The sequence below is a fragment of the Pan troglodytes genome, chromosome 3 (assembly GCF_028858775.2).
Source record: "Pan troglodytes isolate AG18354 chromosome 3, NHGRI_mPanTro3-v2.0_pri, whole genome shotgun sequence".
Lineage (NCBI taxonomy): Eukaryota > Metazoa > Chordata > Mammalia > Primates > Hominidae > Pan > Pan troglodytes.
The window spans coordinates 157,268,267-157,290,434 of NC_072401.2; the positions used below are offsets into that span (position 1 = coordinate 157,268,267).

Here is a 22,168-nt window from a genome sequence, read left to right on the forward strand (position 1 = left end):
GTTGTACATTCTATGGGTTTATAATTACATCTATTCACCATTACAGTATCATCCAGAACAGTTTCATTGTCCTAAAAATCCTTTGTGCTCTGTCTCCTCATCCCTCTCTCCTCCCTAATCCCTGGCAACCTCTGATCTTTTTACTGTCACCATAATTTTATCTTTTCCAGAATGTCATATAGTTGAAATCACACAGTAGGTAGCCTTTTCAGATTGGTTTCTTTCACTTAGTAGTATGCATTTTAGATTCCTCCATGTCTTTTAATAGCCTTTTGTAGCTTATTTCTTTTAGCTCTGAGTAATATTCTGTTGTCTGGATAAACACTTTTGCTTGCATAGGCAAACAAAAAGTACCACTCTGGCTTAATGTGGGATGGGGTGTTGAGGGGGCTGGCTAATGCATAGTTATCTGGGTCGCCCAGGAAGTCAGGTGAAAATAGTACTAGAATTATTAGGAGGAGGAGGAGAAAAATTAAACCTAAAATATCTTTGGTAGTATGGTAGGGGTGGAAGGTAATGTTGTCAGGGTCTGATGAAAACCCTGAAGGGTTATTAGATCCTGTTTCATGTAGGAATAAAAGGTGAACAGCTGCTAGGGCTGTAATGATGAAGGTAAGATGAAATGGAAAGTGAAGAATCATGTAAGGGTGGCTTTGTCGACTGAGAACCCACCTCAGATTTATTGCACAAGGTCAGTTCCAATATATGGGATGGCTGATAGTAGATTTGTAATTACTGTAGCACCTCAGTATGATATCTGGCCTCATGGGAGCATGTAGCCTATGAGTGCTGTTGCCATTGTTTTGAGTAGGAGGATGATGCCAATATTTCAGGTTTCTAGGAATGTAAATGATCCATAGTATAAACCTCAGCCAATGTGTAAGAAGAGGCAGATAAAAAATATTGAACTGCCATTAGCATGAAAATAGCGAACCATTCAGCCGAAGTTTACATGTTGGCTGATATGAGCGACTGAAGAGAAGGCAGTTGAGGTGTCTGATGTGTAGTGCATGGCCAAAAGCAGTCCTGTCCTGTAAGGATTTGGAGGGTTAGGCAGGCACCAAAAAGTGAGCCAAGGTTTCATGATATAGAAAGGTTAGATGATATGGGAAGATCAATGAATAATTAATAGTTTTTATTAGCGGGTGTGTTTTACAGATATTGGCCATTAGCCTTCTTATAGTTGAAATACTACAATGATTTTTCATGTCATTAGTCATGATTATAGTCCATGTGGGAATAATGGCATATACTATATTTTTATTAAGTGTCACTTTGGTTATAGGATTTGTAGGTTTCTCTTTGAAACCTTCTCCTATTTACAGAGGTCTAGGGCTAATTATTAGTGGTGCTGTGGGTTGAATTTGTTGAATTTTGGTGGTGCTTTCATGGGGTTGATGTTTTTTTAATTCCCCATTTGTGTGGTATGATGATTGTTTATGGCTATACCACGGTGATGGCTGCTGAGGAGTATCCTGAAACATAAGGGTCAAGTATTGATATCTGAGGAGCCTTATTATTAGGACTAATAATGGAGTTGATGCTGGTTCTGTGAATAGTTGAGCATGATGCAGTGAGGATCATGATTAATTTTAATAGCATAAAGAGCTGGACGATTTTTGAGGGTGAGGGGGCAGGGTTGTTGCGTGAAGATTCTGTGTGTGTGGCTGCCTTGTACAGTTATGGATGCTGATTAGTGGTAGTTGCTGGTTGATGATTATTTATTGGTATTTATGTTGTGATTGAAATTACTCAGGATAATAGATTAGATAATTAGGAGCAGAGTTAGAAGGGATGGGATAAAAAAAGAAAGTAGAGTTTAATTAGGCCGTTCTGAGTAGATATGGCAATGGAGGCTGAAATTTGGGTTGTGTAATGGTCTTTGGTATAGACTTTTCTAGTCATATTAGGTCTAGTAGAAGTGAAGCCAGATTTTGGCTTGTGTATAGGCCTGAGTGGAGGGTTGTATGGTGAATTGTGGATGAATAAAATCCTAGTATGTTGGAGAAGTTGAATGTCTGTAATGGGTATTTTGGTTTAAGGTTATTAGTTTCAAGATTAAGCTCCATTGCTAGTGAGAAGCCTAAGATGGTGACACCTAGGGCTGTGAGCTTCAGGTGGAGTGGTATGGTTGTTTTTGGGGATGAAGCAGGAATAATACGGTTGGTGATGAGGAATCCAGTGAATATGCTGCCAACTGTTAGGCGCTTAATTGAGTTAATTAGAAAGGGGTTATTTTCATTAATAGCAGCCAGAGTCGTGAAGCAAGGTTGTCCTATAAGAGCGAAGAAAATAATATAGGTATCATGGACAGCTGTCAAGGAAGTGGCAATAAGAGTAACAGAAAGGGCTCAGGCGTTGGTGTATGAATGAGTTTGCAGTTTCAATGATGAGGCCTTAGAGTAAAAGCTTGTAAGGAAAGGCATGCCTGTAAGTGCAAGACTGCCAGTAATAAAGGATGAGGAAGTGAGGGGCAAAGTCTTGAATAGCCCTCCTATTTTTCAGATGTCTCTTGTTCATCATTGAGGCTATGGATGATGAACCCTGAACATATAAATAATATAGCTTTAACAAAGGCATGGGTGCAGATAGATGTGAAGGAATGCTAGGTGTGACTGATTAATGCCAATTGTGACTATTATAAGGCCTAGCTGTCTTGAGGTGAAGAACGCTATGATTTTTTGGATATCATTTTGTGTTAGGGCACAAATTACTGTGAATAAGGTAGTAATAGCCCCCAGACATAATGTAAAGGTTTGGATTGATAGGTTATTTTCTATTAAAGGGTAGAAGCGGATAAGCAAGAAAACTCCTGCTGCAACTATAGTGCTGGAGTGGAGTAGGGCTGAGACTGGGGCTGGGCCTCCTATTGCAGATGGAAGTCAGAGATGGAGGCCAAATTGAGCTGACTTTTCTGCTGCTGCTAAGAGAAGGCTAATTAATGGAAGGAGATGGGGGTATCGTCTAGAATGAATGTTTGTTAAAATTCTCATGTGTTGGAGGACAGGAACCATGCTATAGCTAAAATAAAGCCAATATCGCTGATGCAATTGTACAGGACTGCTTGGAGGGCTGCTGTATTAGCATCTGCTCTGCCATACCATCAGCTGATTAGTAAGAAAGACATGATTCCTACACCTTCCCATCCGATAAAGAGCTGAAAGAGGTTGTTGGCAGTAACCAGAATTAATATCATGATGAAGAAAATAAGTACTTGAAAAATTGATTAATGTTAGAGTCTGAATTTATATATCATATTGATAATTCTACAATAGTTCAGGTAATGAATAGCGCTACTGGGATAAATTTTGTGGAGAAGTAGTCTAGTTTGAAGCTTAGTGAGAGTTTGAGAGTCTGGATCATCATTCAATGTCAGTTTGAGATAATGGCTTCTTGGTCTGTGCATATAAACATTGTTGTTGGGATGAGGCTAATGATGAAGGCATATGTGATAGATGTTTTTACATAATTTGGGTATGAGCCTATTTTGCAGGAGTTGGCTAAGATAATAGTAATCAGTAGGAATTAAGGGGATTAGGGCTGTTATACCCATGGAAGATACATGTTTGTTACTTTTATTTGGAGTTACATCAATGTTTTTAGTTCCTAAGACCGATGGATAACTCCAATCCTTTAAAAGTTGAGAAAGCCATTTTGTTAAACATGGGGGCATGAGTTAGCAGTTCTTGCATACTTTCTTGGTAGGTAAGAAGTTGCAGGCTTCTATTGTTAGATCCACGATCTAATGTTTTGGTTAAACTATAGCTACAGCATGCAAACCACATAATAATTTTAGGGTTTAAGTATAATAGGAAGATAGGTGCAAGATGTATAAGTATTAATGTGTTTTCTCACGTAAAGGAAGGTTTAATACTGTTAATATAATATGCAAGTGTCCCTCGTGTTGTGATTAGCATATACAGGGAGTAAAGGGCTGTAATTAGTATATTAATTCGTATAAGCATAATAGTGATATTTGATCAGGAGAATAAGGCCATAGTCACAAAGAGTTCTTCTACTAGATTAATGGTAGGGGGTAAGGCAAGGCTAGTAAGATTTGCTAGAAGTCATCAAGAGGCTATTAGTGGGAGCAGTGTTTGAAGGCCTCAGGTAAGCAATATGGTTTGGCTATGGACTTGCTCGTAGTTTGAATTTGCTAGGCAGAAGAGTAAGGATGAAGTGAGTCCATGAGCAATTATAAGGATGATCGCATCTATAAAGCCTCAAGGGGTCTGAATGAGGATAGCCATAATAACAAGTGTTATGTGGCTTATGGAGGAATAGGCAATAAGTGATTTTAGATCGGTTTGTCGTAGACAAATAGAGTTTGTCATAACTATTCCTCATAGGGACAACATGAGGAAAGGGTAGGCCATAAGTTCTGTTGGGGGTTGAGGTTAAGAGTAAGCCATATTTTATGGTAACCACCTAGCTTTAGGAGTACTGCTGCAAGTACTATTGAGTTGGCAATAGGGGATTCTACATGGGCTCTAGGGAGTCATAGGTGAAGTCCATATAGAGGTATTTTTACTATGAAGGCCATGATACATGCTAGTGATATAAGATTATTGGATCAGGAGGTTAATAGCTCTAGGATAGTTAATATTATTACTAGCATATTTAGTGAACCTGAGGTATTTGGAGTATAAACAAATGTTACAAGTAAAGGAAGGAATCCTACTAGTGTGTAAAATAAGAAGTGTGATCTTGCATTGAGGCGTTCTGGTTGGTTGCCTCAGTGGGTGATGATAATTAGGGTGGGAACTAGTGTGGCTTCAAAGAGGATATAAAATATGATTAGTCTGTGGCAGTGAATGCTAGGATTAAAAAAGTCTGTAGAGAAATCAATATCAAAATATAGAATTTTTTCACGGGGGTGATTCATTGGACAGGTGGTATTGGCTTGCTAGAATTATAAGAGGCAGTAGTCAGGCTGTTAAGATTAGAAGGGGTGATGTCAGCAGGTCAGAAAAGATTAATGAGAAGTTGGATGAGTTATCGTTCAATTGGTTAAAAAATAGTAGGCTGATAAAGCTGATGAGCAGGCTGTGGATAACCACGTTGATTCAGATTATATAATTTTTAGAGAATCATATCATTGGTAACAGTATAATTGTTGGAGTAATAATTTTTAGCATTGAAGTAAACTTAGATTTTGTATGTAATCTAGGCCATATGTCCTGGAGATTGAAACTAGTGAGGCAAGGCCCACTGCGGCTTCTCAGGCAGCAAATACTAAGAGGATAATGGGTATTATGGATGCTAGGGTGAAATGTATATTTAAAGTTATAAGAGTATTTATGATATATATTGATTGATGCCTTCTAGGCATAATAGGGATGATATTAGGTGGGATTGATAGACTAATACTCCTAGCAGTGATATGGTGTATGCTAATATAATAATAATATTAATAGTGGTCATTTGGTAAATATGGTCTATCATAATCTAATGAGTCAAAATCATTTATTTTGACTTAAACTATTTACCAATTCAACTCAGTCTAACACTTTTGGGGCTCATTCATAAGTCAAGCCTAGGATTGACATGGTAACTAATACAAGGGCTGTGCTGATTATTAGTGTCAGGTTGGTTGTTTGAAGGGCTCATGGCAGAGGTAGTAGTACAGCAATCTCTAAGTCAAAGAGGAGGAATGTGACGGCTCCTAGGAAGAATATTATGGAAAAGGGGAGGTGGGCAGAGGTTATTGGGTGAAATCCACATTCATAGGAGTTGGATTTTTCTATATAAATATTAAGTTGTGGGAGCCAAAATGCTTTTATTAGTAGTAATAGGGCCAGTAAGGTGTTGGTTACTAGAGCTAATGTCAAGTTGATTACTCACTTTTGGATAATATCGAAACTAATTGATTAGAAGTCAATGGTACTGCTTATACTAAAAGAGTAGGATCCTCATCAGTAGATAGAGACGTATAAGAATAGTTATACTACATCTATGAAGTGTCCATATCAGGCGGCAGCTTCAAAGCCAAAGTGGTGGTTGGATGTAAAGTGGAATTTTAATTGGTGGAGGAGGCAGATAGTGAGAAATGTTGATCCAATAATAACGTGAAGTCCGTGAAAGCCTGTGGCTATGAAGGATGTTGAGCTGTAGATTCCATCAGAGATAGTAAACGGGGCCTCGAAATATTCTAAGACTTGTAGAAGGGTCAAGCAAATTCCTAAGGTAATTGTGATGGATAGTGCTTGAAGTATCTGCTTTCTACTACTTTCTATCAGGCTGTGGTGAGCCCAGGTAGTTGAAACTCCTGATGCAAGTAATACAGATGTATTCAGGAGAGGGACTTCTAAGGGGTTGAGGGGGAAAATGCCTGTTGGGTGTCAATGTCCTCCTAGCTCTGGAGTTGGGGCTAGGCTAGAGTGGTAGAATGCCCAGAAGAAACCAGCAAAAAAGAATACTTCTGAGATAACGAATAGAATTACTCCATATCGGAGGCCTTTTTGGACAATTGATGTGTGGGGGCCTTGAAATGTACTTTCTTGGATAATGTCATGTCATCACTGGTATATATAGTTAGTGTGTTGGTTAGTAAGCCTAGGGTTAAAAGGGTGATAGAGTTAAAGTGAAATCACATGGCCAGGCCAGATGTTATTAGGAGAGCTGAGAGAGCTCCTGTTAGTGGTCAGGGGCTGGGTTTGACTATATGGTAGGCATGTGTTTGGTGGGACATTATGTGTTTTCATATAGGTAAAGGCTTACAAGTAGTGCAAAGACATAGGCCTGAATAAGGGCTACGGTGAATTCAAGGATGCTCAGTAAGATTAGAATAAAGAAGGCCATTGAAGCTCTGGGAAGACTGATAGTTGATAGTACTAGTGTGGCTCCTCCTCCGATATAAATGCATTAGTAGGTGTCTGGCTGTAAGGTTGGCTGTTAATCGCACAGCTAATGCCATTGGTTGAATGAATAGGCTAATAGTTTCAATGATCACTAGCATAGAGATAAGTGGTATAGGTGTGCCTTGTGGCTAAAGAGGTTTTCGTCTTAAAGCAGAAGCCTATAATTACTGCACCTGCTCATAAGGGGATTGCTATACCTAGATTTATTGATAATTGGGTAGTTGGTGTAAATTAATGGGGTAGAGGCCCGAGGAGATTGGTTGAGGCAATGAAGAGAATTAGGAAGATCAGTATAAGGGATCAGGTTTGTCCTTTAATGTTATGGGTAATATTATTTGTTTTAGTACAAGTTGAATTAGTCACTGTTGAATGGAAATCAGTTGGTTACTAATTAGATGACTGGAGGTTGGAAATAGTTTGGTGGGAAATAAAATGATTAATACTACTGCGGGTAGGCCTAGAATTGTCAGGGTACTAAAAGGGGTAAATAGATTTTCTTTCATTTTAATTCTCAGAGAGCTTTATGTTTTTGCATTTTGATTATTTTTGGTATAGGGGATGTATAATGAAATTTAATAATTTTAACTGAATAATGGAGAATAAAGTTATGGTTATTGACAGAATGACAATGGATTATGTGGAAGTATCTAGTTGAGGCATTCACTGCAGAGAGGTGTAGATCCGCTCAGTCTTTAACTTAAAAGTTTAATGCTAGATAGCTTTACAGTGATATTATAGTGTGGACATGGATCAGGTTTCGAAGCATTTTAAGGGGGTTAATTCTAGGACAATAGGTATAACACTGTGGTTGGACCCACAAATTTCTGAGCACTGTCCATAGTAAAGGCCTGGTCATGTAGCAGTTAGGGTGGTTTGATTTAGGCATCCAGGGATTGCATCCGTTTTCAGGCCCAATGAGGGGATAGTTCATGAGTGCAGGACATCTTCAGATGAGATTAATGTACGGATGGGGATATCTATTGGGAGAATTGTTTGGTTATCAACTTTGAGGAGTTGAAGTTCTCCTGGCTTTAAGTCTGCTGTTGGAATTATATAAGAATCGAAGCCTAATTCTTCATAGTCTGTACATTCATAGTTTCAATATTATTGGTGGCCAATTGCTTTGACTGTAAGAGCAGGGTTGTTAATTTCATCTGTTATTTACAGAATATGTAGGGATGGGAGGGCAATTAAAATTAAGATAATGGCAAGCAAAATAGTTCACACAGTCTCGATTTCTTAGGCATCTATGGTGCTAGTATGAGTTAATTTTGTTGTGAATATTAGGGAAATAATGTATAGGACTAGGGAACTAATTAGGAAAATAATTGTAAGAGTGTGGTCATGGAAAGTGAGTAGTTCTTCTATAATAAGGGATGTAGCATCTTGAAGTCCTAATTGAACTGCATGAGCCATTAAGACATATAGGATTTAACCTATAAACTAACTTTGACAAAGTTATGGAATAATTTTACTAATATCTTATCGAGAGAGTCATGGGGTTATTGGACTGGCTTGAAACCAGTTTCTGGAGTTTTGATTCCTTCCTTTCTCACTTAGGTTTTCACACAGGTTGGCTCTTCAAATGTGTGGTAAGGTGGTGGACAGCTGTAAAGTCACTCTAAATTAGTAGATGATTGTGCAATTGTACTTTTCATTTTGAAGCAAAGGCCTCTCAGATCATAACGATTATTAGTATAACAGCTGTTAGTGGGATAAATGAGCCTATGGATGAGACAATATTTCATATGGTGTACACATCAGAGTAATTGGAGTAACGTCGAGGCATACCCGATAGGCTGAGGAAGTGCTGTGGAAAAAAGGTTAAGTTAACACCTATGAATATAATGGTGAAGTGGATTTTAGCATAGGTCTGATTAAATGTATAACCTGAAAATAGGGGGAATCAGTGGACAAAGCCTCCTGTAATGGCAAATATTGCTCCTATTGATAGAACGTAGTGGAAATGGGCTACAACATAGTATGTGTCGTGTAAGACAATATCTAGTGATGAATTAGCTAGTACGATGTCGGTTAAACCTCCTACTCTGTAAAGGAAAATGAATCCTAGGGCTCAGAATATTGCGGGAGATCATCTGATGTTACCGCGGTGCAGGGTAGCTAATCAGCTAAAGACCTTGATGCCAGTAGGGATGGCAATTATTATGGTAGTGGAGGTGAAGTATGCTAGTGTGTCTATGTCTATTCCTACTGTAAATATATGGTGAGCCCATACGATAAATCCAAAGATGCCAACTGATATCATGGCTCATACTATGCCCATGTACACAAATGGTTCCTTTTTTCCAGAATAATATGTTGCGATGTGGGAGATTATCCCGAAGCCCGGTAGGATAAGGATGTAGACTTCAGGGCGACCAAAGAATCAGAATAAATGTTGGAACAAGATGGGGTCACCCCACAAGCAGGGTCAAAAGAAGTACTGTTGAGGTTATGGTCAGTTAATAGCATAGCAATGCCGGCGGCTAGGACTGGGAGGGAAAGGAGTAGAGGACTGCCATAATGAGGACTGAGCAGACGAAAAGCGGTGTTGGATACTGGGATATGGTTGGGGGTTTTATGTTAATAATTAATAATAAAATTAATGGCCCCTAAAATAGAAAAAAAACACCTGCTAAGTGGAACGAGAAGATGGTCAGAGCCACAGAGGCTTCTGCATGTGCTAGGTTTCCTGCTAAAGGGGGACAAACTGTCCAGCTGGTTCCAGCACTGGCTTGTACTATTGAAGACGCAAGGAGGAGTAGAAAAGATAGGGGGAAAAGCCAGAAGCTGATATTATTTATTCAGGGGAATGCCATGTCGAGTCAACCAATAGTCAGAGGGACTAGCCAGTTGCCAAAAACCCCTATCATGATCAGTGTTACCATAAAGAAAATTATAACGAAATGCGTGGGCGGTAACAATAACATTGTAGATCCGATCATCTCCTAACAGAGTTCCTGGTTGGCCTAGTTCTGCTCGAATTAGAAGGCTTAAGGCGGTGCCTACTACCCCGGTTCAGGCGCCATAGCAGGTATAGTGTTCCGATATCTTTGTGGTTAGTTGAAAACAATCAACGATTGATGAACATAAGTGGGGGAAAGGTAAAGTGGCTGAGTAAGCATTAGACTGTAAATCTAAAGACAGAGGTCAAGGCCTCTTTTTAGCAGCTCTGAGGTGATTTCTCATGTTGAACTGAAAATTCAAAGGAGCAGCTTCAATCCTGCTGGGGCTTCTCTGCCTTTCTCCCCCAATGACGGTGGGAGTAAATTGAAGCCAGTTGATTAGGGTGTTTAGCTGTTAACTAAATTTTATTCGTGGTTTGAATTCCACCAATCTCATAAGGGCTTAGCTTAATTACAGCGGTTGATTTGCGTTCAGTTGATGCAGTATAGAGTCTTGCAGTGTTTAGATCTGTTACAGAAATTAAGAGTAACTTACTTACTAAGGGCTTTGAAGGTTCTTGGTCTTATTTAACCTAAATTTCTAAGTTATAGTTAGTATTAATGGAGAGATGGGTAAGAGGAGGGTAGAAGAGATGACAAGTGGGGGGAAGAGTAGTGTGGGTTCTGTGTTTTCAAATTGTCATTTTATTTTCATATTGTTAGATATGGGGAATAGTGTTACTGATAAGGAATAGACTAGGCATATATAAAAGTACAGGTTGAGTAGGTTATGTTAACTATAATGATTGGGGTAGTAAGGCTATTGTTTTTTGTAAATTCTTGAATGATGATTCATTTAGAAAGTAACCCTGTTAATGGGGATAAACCTCCTAAGGATAGTAGAATTAGTGGAATTACAGGTGTCAACCATGCTCATTTGTTTCAGGTGTGAGATAGTGATAGGGTTCTGGTGCTTATACTCTGGTTGAGTGCTAGAAATGCGGTTGTTGTTAGGATAAAGTAAATAATCAGGTTTAGGGTAGTAATGTTTGGATTATAAATTAGTACTGCTGTTGTTCAACCTATGTGAGTGACTGAGGAGTAGGCTAGGATTTTACACAGTTGTTTGATTAAGTCCCCCTCAACCACCCACTATAATGGATAGGATTGTGACAGGAGGATGTTCGTGTTTGTTGATGAAAAGTTTGAAACACAATTGAGATAGGAGCTAGTTTTTGTCATGTGAGGAGAAGTATACCAGACATCAAAGAGATTCCCTGAATTACCTCTGAGACTCAGAAGTGAAAGGGGGCTATTCCTAGTTTTATTACTAGGGCCACTATTATTATTAAGGATAAGAATTGATTGATAGTGTATTATAGTTCATTGTCCGGAGAACAGGTTATTGGAAAGGATATCTGTTATGAGAATTATAGATGTGGTTGCTTGTGTAAGGAAATATTTGGTGGCTGCTTCTGTAGAGCAGGGATTTATTTTTTTAATTAAGATTGGGGTAAGGGCTAGTATGTTTGTTTCTAGCCCTGTTCAGATGAGAAATCAGTGTGAGCCTAGCATTGTGATAAAAGTTCCTGTGAAAACGGTGAGGGCAATAATAAGTTGAGGTAAGGGATTAATTAGTATGGGAAGGATATAACCAACATTTTTGGTATATGGGCCCAATAGCTTATTTAGCTGACCTTAATCTAGGACGTGGTGTGATAGGTAGCACAGATAATTTTGGATTCTCAGAGGTAGGTTAAATTCCTATAGTACTAGAAATTAGAGGATTTTAACCTCTATTGTTTACTCTATCAAAGTAATTCTTTTGTCTGACATATTTCCTATGTTTGGGGTGGGATGCTGGAAATTAGGACAAGCATTGAGATATATCATATGCAAAATGCTAGCATAAGTGGTAGGAAGTTTTTTCATAAAAGATGTATGAGTTGGTCATAGTGGAATCGAGTGTATGCCATTCGAATTCATAAAAATAGAGTGGTTAAAAGAAGGGTCTTGGTAATGAAATTTGTGGTGTACAGTTCTGGTAAATATATAGTGTGTAGTGCTCCTAGGAAAATAGTAGTAGTTAGGGCATTTATTATGATAATATTCATATATTCTGCTATAAAGAAGAGGGCAAATGACCTTGTGGCGTATTCAATGTTGAAGCCTGAGACTAACTCTGACTCTCCTTCTGCTAGATCAAAAGGTGCTTGGTTAGTTTCTGCTAGAGTGGAGATGAATCATATTATGGCTAGAGGCCACGATGGTAGGAGCAGTCAGAGGAATTCTTGCATTGTGATGAGTGTGTATAAGTTAAATGAGCCGCTTATCAGTAGAACTGATAGCAGGATAATGGCTAGGGTGACCTTATATGAAATTGTCTGGGCCACAGCTCGTAATGCACTGATCAGTGCATATTTTGAATTTGATGCTCATTCTGATCATAGAGTAGACAGCCTGGCTTGATGTTGCTAGTATAAATAGGAGGCCTATATTAAAATTAATTAGACGATCTGGTATAGGGAGGGGAGTTCATAAAAGGAGAGCAATGGAAAGGGCTAGTGTTGAAGCAATAATATAAAGGGTAATAGTGGATGTTGAGGGCCGTAAGGGTTCTTTGGTGAAAAGTTTTATTCCATCAGCAAATGGCTGAAGCAGCCCATAGGGACCTACAATTTTGGGTCTTTGCATAGTTGTGTATAGCCTAAGATTTTTCATTCGATGAGTGTAAGGAATGCTATAGCAATAAGAGTGGGGATAATAAGTAGGAGAAGGTTAATTATAGGCATATTGTTAAGAAAAGGAGTTGAACCTCTGATTATAAAATTTTAAGTTTTATGCAATTACCAGGCTCTGCCATCTTAACAAACCCTGTTCCTGGGTAGGGTGTGTGATGGTTTGTTAGACTGAGATAGCATCATTTATGAGGCGAGGGTGCTTTATGAAGTGGGCACTATTTTGTCCTTTTGTACTAGGAGAAATGTTAAATAGATAGAAACCAACCTGGATTACTCCAGTCTGACCTCAGATCAGGTAGGACTTTAATCACTGAAGAAACAAACCCTTAATAGCAGCTACACCATTAGGATGTCCTGATCCAACATTGAGGTCATAAACACTATTGTTGACATGGACTGTAGAATAGGATTGTGCTGTTATCCCTAGGATAACTTATTCCGTTCATCAAATTAATTGAGTCAACGTATGTTAACTCGCTTAGACTAGTGCGGTCTTAGTTTATGTCGTTCAGAGGTTGAATTATGCTCCGGGGTCACCCCAAACAACATTTTTAATGCAGGGATAGTAGGCTAGGGCCTGTTGGCTTGTTTGAGTTTTTATTTGTATTAATGAATTAAAGCTCCATAGGGTCTTCTCGTCTTATTTTTTTTATATCCACCTCTTCACTGATAGGTCAATTTCACTGATTAAAAGTAAGAGACAGCTGAACCCTCGTGTAGCAATTCGTACAAGTCCCTATTTAGGGAACAAGTGATTATGCTACCTTTGCATGGTCAGGATACCGTGGCAGTTGAACATATGTCACTGGGCAGGCAGTGCCTCTAATACTGGTAATGCTAGAGGTGATGTTTTTGGTAAACAGGCAGGGTAAGATTTGCTGAGTTCCTTTTACTTGTTGTAAACTTTCCTTAGAGCATGCCTTTGTTGAGTTAACAGTGTAAATAATAGGGTACTTATTATATCGTTTATTAATATTAGGCTGTTAACTGCCAGTGGGTTATTCTGGTCTGATGTAAGCTTATGCAATGGAGAATGTCTTCATGTTACTTATATTAACATTATTGCTTCTATTAAGTAATAGATTAGTCCAATGTGATGTTAGGAGTACAGTAGAGTGATTAGAATTTAAGATAGTTAGATGTTGAGCTTAAATGCTTTCTTAACTGGTGGTTGCTTTTGGGCCAACTATGGTGGTAATATTTTTTACTCTCTGTAGGAAGGTTGCTTCCTAGGGTCTAAAGAGCTGTCCCTCTTTAGACTGACAGTTAAACTTACTGGGAAATTAAGTAATTCTGTGGGTAAGTTTAAAGTTGAACTAAGATTCTATCTTGGACAACCAGCTATCACCAGGCTTGGTAGACTTGTCACCACTACTCATGAATCTTCCCACTATTTTGCCATGTAGGTGAGTGTGCTCTTTCAGCTATTCTTGGGTAGCTCATCTGGTTTTGGGAGACTTGGCTATAGTTTTCTGTGTAAAGTATTTCTAGTTAATACATTATGCAGAAAGTATAAGGGCTTGTCCTTGCTTTTTAGTGCTTGATATAGTTCTTTCATCTTTCCCTTATGATACTATGTCTATTGCACCAGGGTAAAAATTGCTGTTGCCTAAACTTTTTTCTAAGGTAAATCGTTTGATTAAGATAGTTTAATAGTATTTTTAGCGAGGTTTGGGGCTAGAGTTGGCTCAAAGTGATCAGGTCACAATGAAATCTTCCAGGTGTAAGCTGGATGCTTTGGTTTAAGCTACACTTTGGTTTGTCCAAGCGCACTTCCCAGTATGCTTACCATGTTGCAACTTATCTCCTGTATATGTGCATAGAAAACTATTAGTAATAGTGATTTCTAGAGTAATATTTGAGGAGGGTGACGGGCGGTGTGTGCATGCTTCATGGCCTTATTCAACCAAGCACTCTGCTCTTGGTTTACTGCTAAATCCTCCTTGAGCCCTTAGATTTCCTAAAGGTTGTTGTGAGATTTTCTGGACATAGAAAATGTAGCCAATTTTGTGCCACCTCATGGGCTACACCTTGACCTAATGTTTTTATGTGTGTACTTGTACTTACTTTGTGACCTTTTTAGGGTTTGCTGAAGATGGCGGTATATAGGCTGGGGGCAAGAGGTGGTGAGGAGCACCAGGGTTTATCGATTATAGAACAGGCTCCTTTAGAGGGATATAAAGCACCGCCAAGTCCTTTGAATTTTAAGCTGTTGCTTGTGGTACTCTGGTGAATGGTTTTGTTAATATAACTATTAGAGTTTAGGGCTAAGCATAGTGGTGTATCTAATCCAAGTTTGGATTTTAGCTATTGTGTCTTCAGGATATTAAAGTCACTTTCATAGTATATTTTATGTCAGCTGGAGTTTTTTACAGCTTAGATGGAGCTTAGCTTTATTGAAGGTAGACCTTAAACACTCTTTACACCAAGTTCTATTAGCTCGAGTTAATCTTACGGCCGCAGTGGCTGGCACAAAATTAACCAACCCTAAATATTAGTATGGCTTGGTCAAACTTTCGTTTATTACTAAGGATTTATCACTGCTGTTTCCCTTGGGGGTATGGTTGAGCAAAGTGTTTTGAGCTGCATTCGTGCATGCTTGATACCTGCTCCTTTTGAGCCGGTGATCCAGAGGTCATTTTCACTGGGGTGGGGATGCTTGCATGTGTAATCCTACTAAGAGCTAATGAAAAGGCCAGTTTGTTTATCTGTTTACCTACTAAAAGACATCTTGGTTGCTTTGATGTTTTCGCAAAAATTATAAATGAAGCTACTAAAAACATCCATGTGCAGGTTTTTGTGTAGATACATAGTAATTTTTAAGAGTGTAAAATTGTCAAAAATTAATCAAAACTTGTAGAAGACATTGATCAAGTATGTCTATTGTCCCAGGTAATGCTTGTATTTTACAGCCTTCTTTCCTTTTTTTGAACCAAAGCAGAGGATTTGGTAGGTCTCTCAAGCATCATGACTAAGAATATGAGAGAAGTAGATTTTATTAATGAATATGTTCATACTTATCTGAAGCATTTTTTTCTGCATTTTCTGCTGAAGCATAAAATGGCTGTGGGAGGAAGCCCTTTTCCCTTGAACTAAACCTCAGGAAGGCCAATGATCTGTGATAAATACCCGATTTGCCTGTCCTTCTTGTAGCTTCCAGAATGAGAACAGAAAAGCTAGAACTGGAAAGAGACTCAGCAGATACCCACCCCACCTCATTTGTTTTGTAAATATAGGAACTGCAATCCAGAAAGGCTATGTGCTTCCTGTAAAGTCACATGACGAAGTTGGCACATCTCAATGGGAACCCAGTTTCACTGACCCACTGCCTCTTCCTTTGGTACCATATGTCTTGAAATAGCTTTTGTTTTAAAATTTCATTATTGCTTTCCGACTTTATAATGGTGTTGACCTTAATCTCATTGCAATTAAATGACTTCTTCTTTCACATGATTCCTTGTGGGTAGAATTACACACAATTACTGCAGTACAGCATAAATTCCAGAGCTACTGTTAACTAGAAATGATGAGTAAGTACAGGATGACCTTTGCTGATCAAATATGGAAACAGAAGAGGTACCCCAGATTGTGAAGAGGGTAAAGTTGCTCAACATATTCATGTGTATCTATGTATGTTCAGGCCTGCAAACTGTGCAAGCTGTGGGGGTCACTGTGAGTTCACATGTTTGATTAACTTATACAACTTTTACCTTGACTCTTTTTTTTTTTTTTTTTCTTGAGACAGAGTCTCGCTTTGTCACCCAGGCCGGAATGCAGTGGTGCAATCTTGGCTCACTGCAACCTCCGCCTCCTGAGTTCAAGCGATTCTCCTGCTTCAGACTCCCGAGTAGCTGGGGGAGTACAGGCACGTGCCACCACACCTGGCTAATTTTTTGTATTTTTAGTAGAGAAGGGGTTTCACTGTGTCAGCCAGGATGGTCTCGATCTCCTGACCTTGTGAGCTTCCCGCCTTGGCCTCCCAAAGTGCTGGGATACCTTGACTCTTAACTTTTCCATTTCCTTTCTTATTTTTCTTCCATGACACAATAAAGACTAAAATACAAATCCTCTGCAGAAGCTATATCACATAAAACATATGCATTATTCTTGAAAAATTATGCAATTTTTATCATTGAGAATAGTATGTTGAAAATAAACTCATTTAGTTAAAATAGGGATAATCACTTCAGCTGAAGATTTCTTTCTATACAAACCAATTTTGTTGTCTTATGGTCACAAATTGGATTTCTAACCTGGAGCAAATTCTCACAGTCATGTAATTGATCATAAAGTAAATTCGAAAAGTGAGAAAAATTAGAATGCATCTAATGCTATAACTAGAAACAAACTCAGAAATATATCTCCCAGTGTTTATATGACCATAGTAAAAGCTCTGTACACATGTGACTGAGTGTAACCATTAGACAAATGTTGAGGATGCAACACTAAATGACGTGCACATTTGACAATCAAACTTTTGGTTTTATTGGTATTGACTATCAAATAATTTAACTCAGAAGATAAGTTTACTTTGAAAATTAAAAAAAATCCCAATGTCTTGTGGGCATGTGTGTGCATGTGTGAGTGTGCAGTGTGTATACTGGAAAATTGCCAGTGTTTCACCATATGTTCTCAAAAACCAGTTATTTTGAATAGTTGAAAAAAAGCATCCCTGCACCTTCAGGTAGTCAAGTGATCTTATTATTATACTGCATCTGATATATCACTTGGTGCTATTGTGGGCACAAGTATATAAAAAAAAACTGGCACTCCTCCTACCTTCCTTTGCCAACACATAAATACCCATAGAAACTCAATATTATCTTAGGATGAAGACCAACACATTTTCTCTGAGATTATTTATACTACTTATATGGCCAAAAAATTTTTTTTGATAAATATCCTTGGTTATTTTTAGTGATCAAGAGGCTCACTCTGTTCTCTACAGAAATTCTATCTTCAGAGCTCTGATATCTCTGGTGGGTTTCTCATACATTGAAATGGGGCAGTAACAATTTTTCCCATTAGTGGAGTTCAGTATAAGGCTATTGCATCTGGACCCCATTGTAGAAGGATCAGTTATCCAGATGACAAATGTACCGTTTTATAAGGCAGTCTCCCTCAGAGTTTTCACTAAAGTTAGAGTTACAGAGATGCTTTGAGTACCAGTTATTTATGCTTCTCTTTCTGTCTTTCTTCATCAATAATTATGTATGTCTATATTTAATATTAATGAAGGTGTATAGTTTCATTTCCCTTTTTTTTGGAGAAAAAGTCTTACTTTGTCACCCAGGCTGGAGTGCAGTAGTGGCTCAACCCCGTACAACCTCCACCTCCCAGGCTCAAGTGATCCTCCTACCTCAGCCTCCTGAGTAGCTGGGACTACAGGCACACGGCACCATGCCTGGCTAATTTTTTGTATTTTTGGTAGAGATGGGGTTTCACCATGTTGCCCAGGCTGGGCTCGAACTCCTGAGCTCAAGCGATCCACCTGCCTCGGCCTCCCAAAGTGCTGGGATTACAGGTGTGAGCCACCACACCCAGCCTGAAGGTGTGTAATTTCTACAAGGACCAGAAAATAATGCATCCAGCCTATTGGGTGGTTGTATCCAAGACTATGCTATTTCAATCAGTGAAATTATTGTTTAGGGTCTTCAGAACTCTTAAACACGTCAATAAACTTGAAGATAAATACAACATTAAAATGAATTATAAAATTTTTATCCTTTTTCATTCATTCAAGTACTTATTGTCTACTTACTTTGGGATAATTACTGTCATAGGCACTACAGATCAAATATAGATTTTTTTTTTAAAGACATGGTCTCTGCTCTCAAGGAGCTGACAGTCTAATAAAATTCAGAGGCCCCCATGGCTAGGAATCAAGCTTGTCAGACTGCTTGGTTAGCTTTTTAGTTCGTGTTTTGGGGAATTATCTTAATACTTTGCCTATATCAAGGCTTAGTTAGAAGAGGTATCTTGGAGCAGGAAAAGTAAACAAGACTGAATTCAGTGCATTTATTTTATAATTTACCAAGGTCTAGCCCTACCAATATTCTCACTACTGTCTTTGCCCTAAAGTTGGTCAGAAGATATTAAAAGCCAGAGGATAGAAATATATACATATACATGTATAGAGCTGTACTCTACTCAGGACACAATTGTAAGAGGATATCATTCCATCTGTAAAACTATTTTCTTCAGAAAAGCAAGACAACACATTCACTGAAGGTCTTTGACATAAAAAAGAAGTCCTCTAAGGAAAGTTTGATGGTCTGTAATATTTTTATTCACTGTTTGAAAGCTATTATAGCAGTCCCAAACAGATCCCAAAAGGAGGAGGAACAACGACTTAAGTATCACCATTGCTACAGCAGAGACACATATGAATACCACTCGCAGTATTGAGCCTAAAAAACCATGGCATGTGTTTCTTCCCTCTCTAGCCCCGCCCATGTCCACCTCTTCTTTGTGGCTATCAATCTTCCTTAATGCAATCGTTTAGGTAAAATGAGCTGCTTTGCAGCTCCACATGTTGGTGTTTACAGCTCTTTATGAGCCAGTAGGATAAATATCTATGGACATTGCAATATCTCTGCTTGGATGGACGTTGATGATATTGAAGAAAATGGTAAGTTACTGAGGGGAAATCAATCATGTGTACATATATGTTGATGTCTTGCTGAAGTGAAATCATTAGGCAAGAAGTGAATAAACACCAGGACTCCCTTTATGCTTCTAGACTTTGCATAAAATGAAGCAGGGTGATAATAGTGGCAGTAGTAGTGGCCAGGAAGAAGGGAAGAAGGAAAGATCAGACAATGGTTTTAACAAGACAAGCAACAGTTTCAAAGAGAGCATATGCTTACTCAAGGGGGAATTATTGTTAGGTTTGGATTCCAGGCAAAAAAATTATCTTCCCTCCAAAAGGCTGTGGAATAATCCTGAACACCTCCATCCTCTCCTCTCACACCATCTCAATGCAGAGACTCTGTTCTTGGGAACCTGGGAAGCCTGCAACCCGGGCTCTCCAAATATTGGGCTTCAAGAAACACAGGACCTCTTGAAATTATAGTCAAAATATGTGTGTGTGAATGTGCATTTTCCACTGAAAAGGCTTATAACTTTCATTAACTTCTCACAAAACACTCTGAGTCTCAAAGTTCAAAACTACTGCTATTGATAAAACATTGCTTTCAGAGAACACACAGATAAAAAGGATTCAGTAGGGATCAGGAGTAGTACAATATTACCTAACCTGATATTTTCAGAATATAATTTCCACAGAAATCACTGGATAAAGAGGAATTACTTAGAGACTGCCCTTTGCACAAAACATAAACAACTCCTTAAACTCCATACTAAGAGTTCTGAAGCTGGAAGTAGTTACCTTAGAGCAGTGGTCATGAGACGAGCAATTTGGAGCCTAGAAAATTAGATTTAAAGTTGCCAGATCACTGAGTCCCTTAGTGGCTCTTCATTTTTGTGGTGTTGTGTTTTTTTTTTTTTTTTTTCTTTTTTGAGACAGAATTTCGCTCAGTCGCCCTGGCTGGAGTGCAATGGCTTGATCTCGGCTCACTGCAACCTCCTCCTCCTGGGGTCAAGTGATTCTCCCGCCTCAGCCTCCCGAGTAGCTGGGATTAAAGGCACCCACCAACATGCCTGACTAATTTTTGTATTTTTAGTAGTAACGGGGTTTCACCATGTTGGGAAGGCTGGTCTTGAACTCCTGACCTCAGGTGATCCACCCACCTCAGCCTCCCAAAGTGCTGGGATTACAGGTGTGAGTGACCATACCTGGCCATTTTTGTGTTTTAAGCTATCATTTGTTGGGCACCTACCATATGCCAGTAATTGAACTGGACACTATATGTACATTAATTTACACGTTTCATTTTCATGTGTAACACAATGTTTAATAAGCTTGTTCCTGATTCTTGGGTGTTTTTCCAGAGACCCTAAAAGCCAAGAATAAGTAAACAATCAATGGCAAGCACTTCCACAGCACAAAGCAAGGTTCTGGTTCACTGATACAAGACAGACTACAAAATAGTAAAAGCAAATCTTCATTAGCCAATCACTCACCTCCAACCTTTATAAGAGAGCTAAAAAGGCCAGTGATTTTGGTGGGGGTCATTTCGGAGTGAGGTGCTGATGTGCCTTTGACATTCCCTGACTCACCACCACCCCTCCCCATAGAGGAAGATGATGGAGAGCTTCACTCTCACTTGTACCAAGTGACAAAGAGAGGCTTCAGGAACATTCCTTAGAGGGTTTAGCATGTGTTACGTAAGTCTGGGGAGATCCAGGCTGAGGCTATTCTTGCTAGGAGAAATCTAAGGTAGGAGGCTGTCTGTAGCAGAAAGATCAAGGGGATGTGGTACGGAGAGCAAGCCACACTTCTATTCATGGCATGGGTCTTTGCCATGGACCAGTTGTGGGCTTTGTGGAAGAGAGGTAGCCTGGGGATGTTTGGACAGGGACTCTACCTGAGAGGACTATCTGGAGATGTGATAAATATCACAGAGGAAAGAATCCCCAGAAGTTCAAGTGTTGGATGGAGAACCATAAATGCCCTTATAGAGGAGAGGCATGGCCTGCCACACTAGAAGTGCATTCTTATGTCCTCGGTGTGGAATCTGAGAGTCTGCTTTGGACAACATGTCTAATGGCCAATACCACTTGACAACTGTATCCATCAGATGAGACATGTTTCTCTCTTATCTTTCTTATCTTCTACATACCATGTTGGAATATACCAAAGCACTGTCACATAAGTAGGGAAGGAAGTAAGGCAAGGAAAAAAAAGCCCACTTTGCCCCCTTTTTTTGTGTAGGCTTTCAGTCTTGCAGCAGGTTTGAATTGGTGCTGGAGAGAAGAGTAATTAGACAAGAGCTGAAGGCTTGTTATTGTGGTGGATAAAACTAGATTGGACTTTTAGATAATCTAAAAATAATGTGACTATATACCCTGATTTGCATAGGCCAACTTAGATTTCACCTGATGCCCTTGTGTAGATAATAAATAGCCATCCTTTCACTTTCAACAATGAGACGATTTGGACAATAATTTATACGGTCACTCAATCCCAGAGCGATTCTGAAATTTATGGTACCTGATTGGAAATTTCATCCACTGATGGGAGAAACAAGTGAATATTCCAGTTACAAAGTGGAGATGGTAGGAAAGGATTGTTTCCTTTTTATACATAAAGTAATGTAAGAGGACACTGAGTGAGAACAAAGGGGGAAATATGGTCATAGTGTATCATTAGAAAATATTTATAGTAAACTTTATAATTATCTTTCTAGATTGCAAATGCAGTCCTCCTCAAGAGATAATCTTTATGTCTTGATCTTATCTCTAGGTAAATATTATTTTCTATGGTTACATAGAGATATCAAGATCTATTGGAAACTCCTGATCATTACAATCAAGATTCTGGTGACCAAAATGGACAAAAACATGTAAGCAGATTGTGTTACACAATTTTTATCCACAGGAGTTATTTCTATCCAGATGCATTTTTCATTACATAAGAAGACAAGAAAACCGAGAAAAACTCTAAAAAATAAATTCTTGCTCAGCTAAATTATGCTTAGAAAATATCCTGTCATTTCAACTAAAAATATCTTGGTTTTTATGTATGGCTATTTCCCTGAAAATGACATTAAAAAATCAT

The 22,168-nt window shown here is 38.8% G+C and overlaps 2 pseudogenes; both read right to left on the reverse strand.

The window, feature by feature from the left end:
* Positions 1-1,765: 1,765 nt before the first annotated feature.
* On the reverse strand, positions 1,766-20,623 carry LOC112209009 (NADH-ubiquinone oxidoreductase chain 5-like; annotated as a pseudogene).
* LOC100499456 (MTRNR2L pseudogene) lies at positions 12,608-14,144 on the reverse strand (annotated as a pseudogene).
* Positions 20,624-22,168: the final 1,545 nt, after the last annotated feature.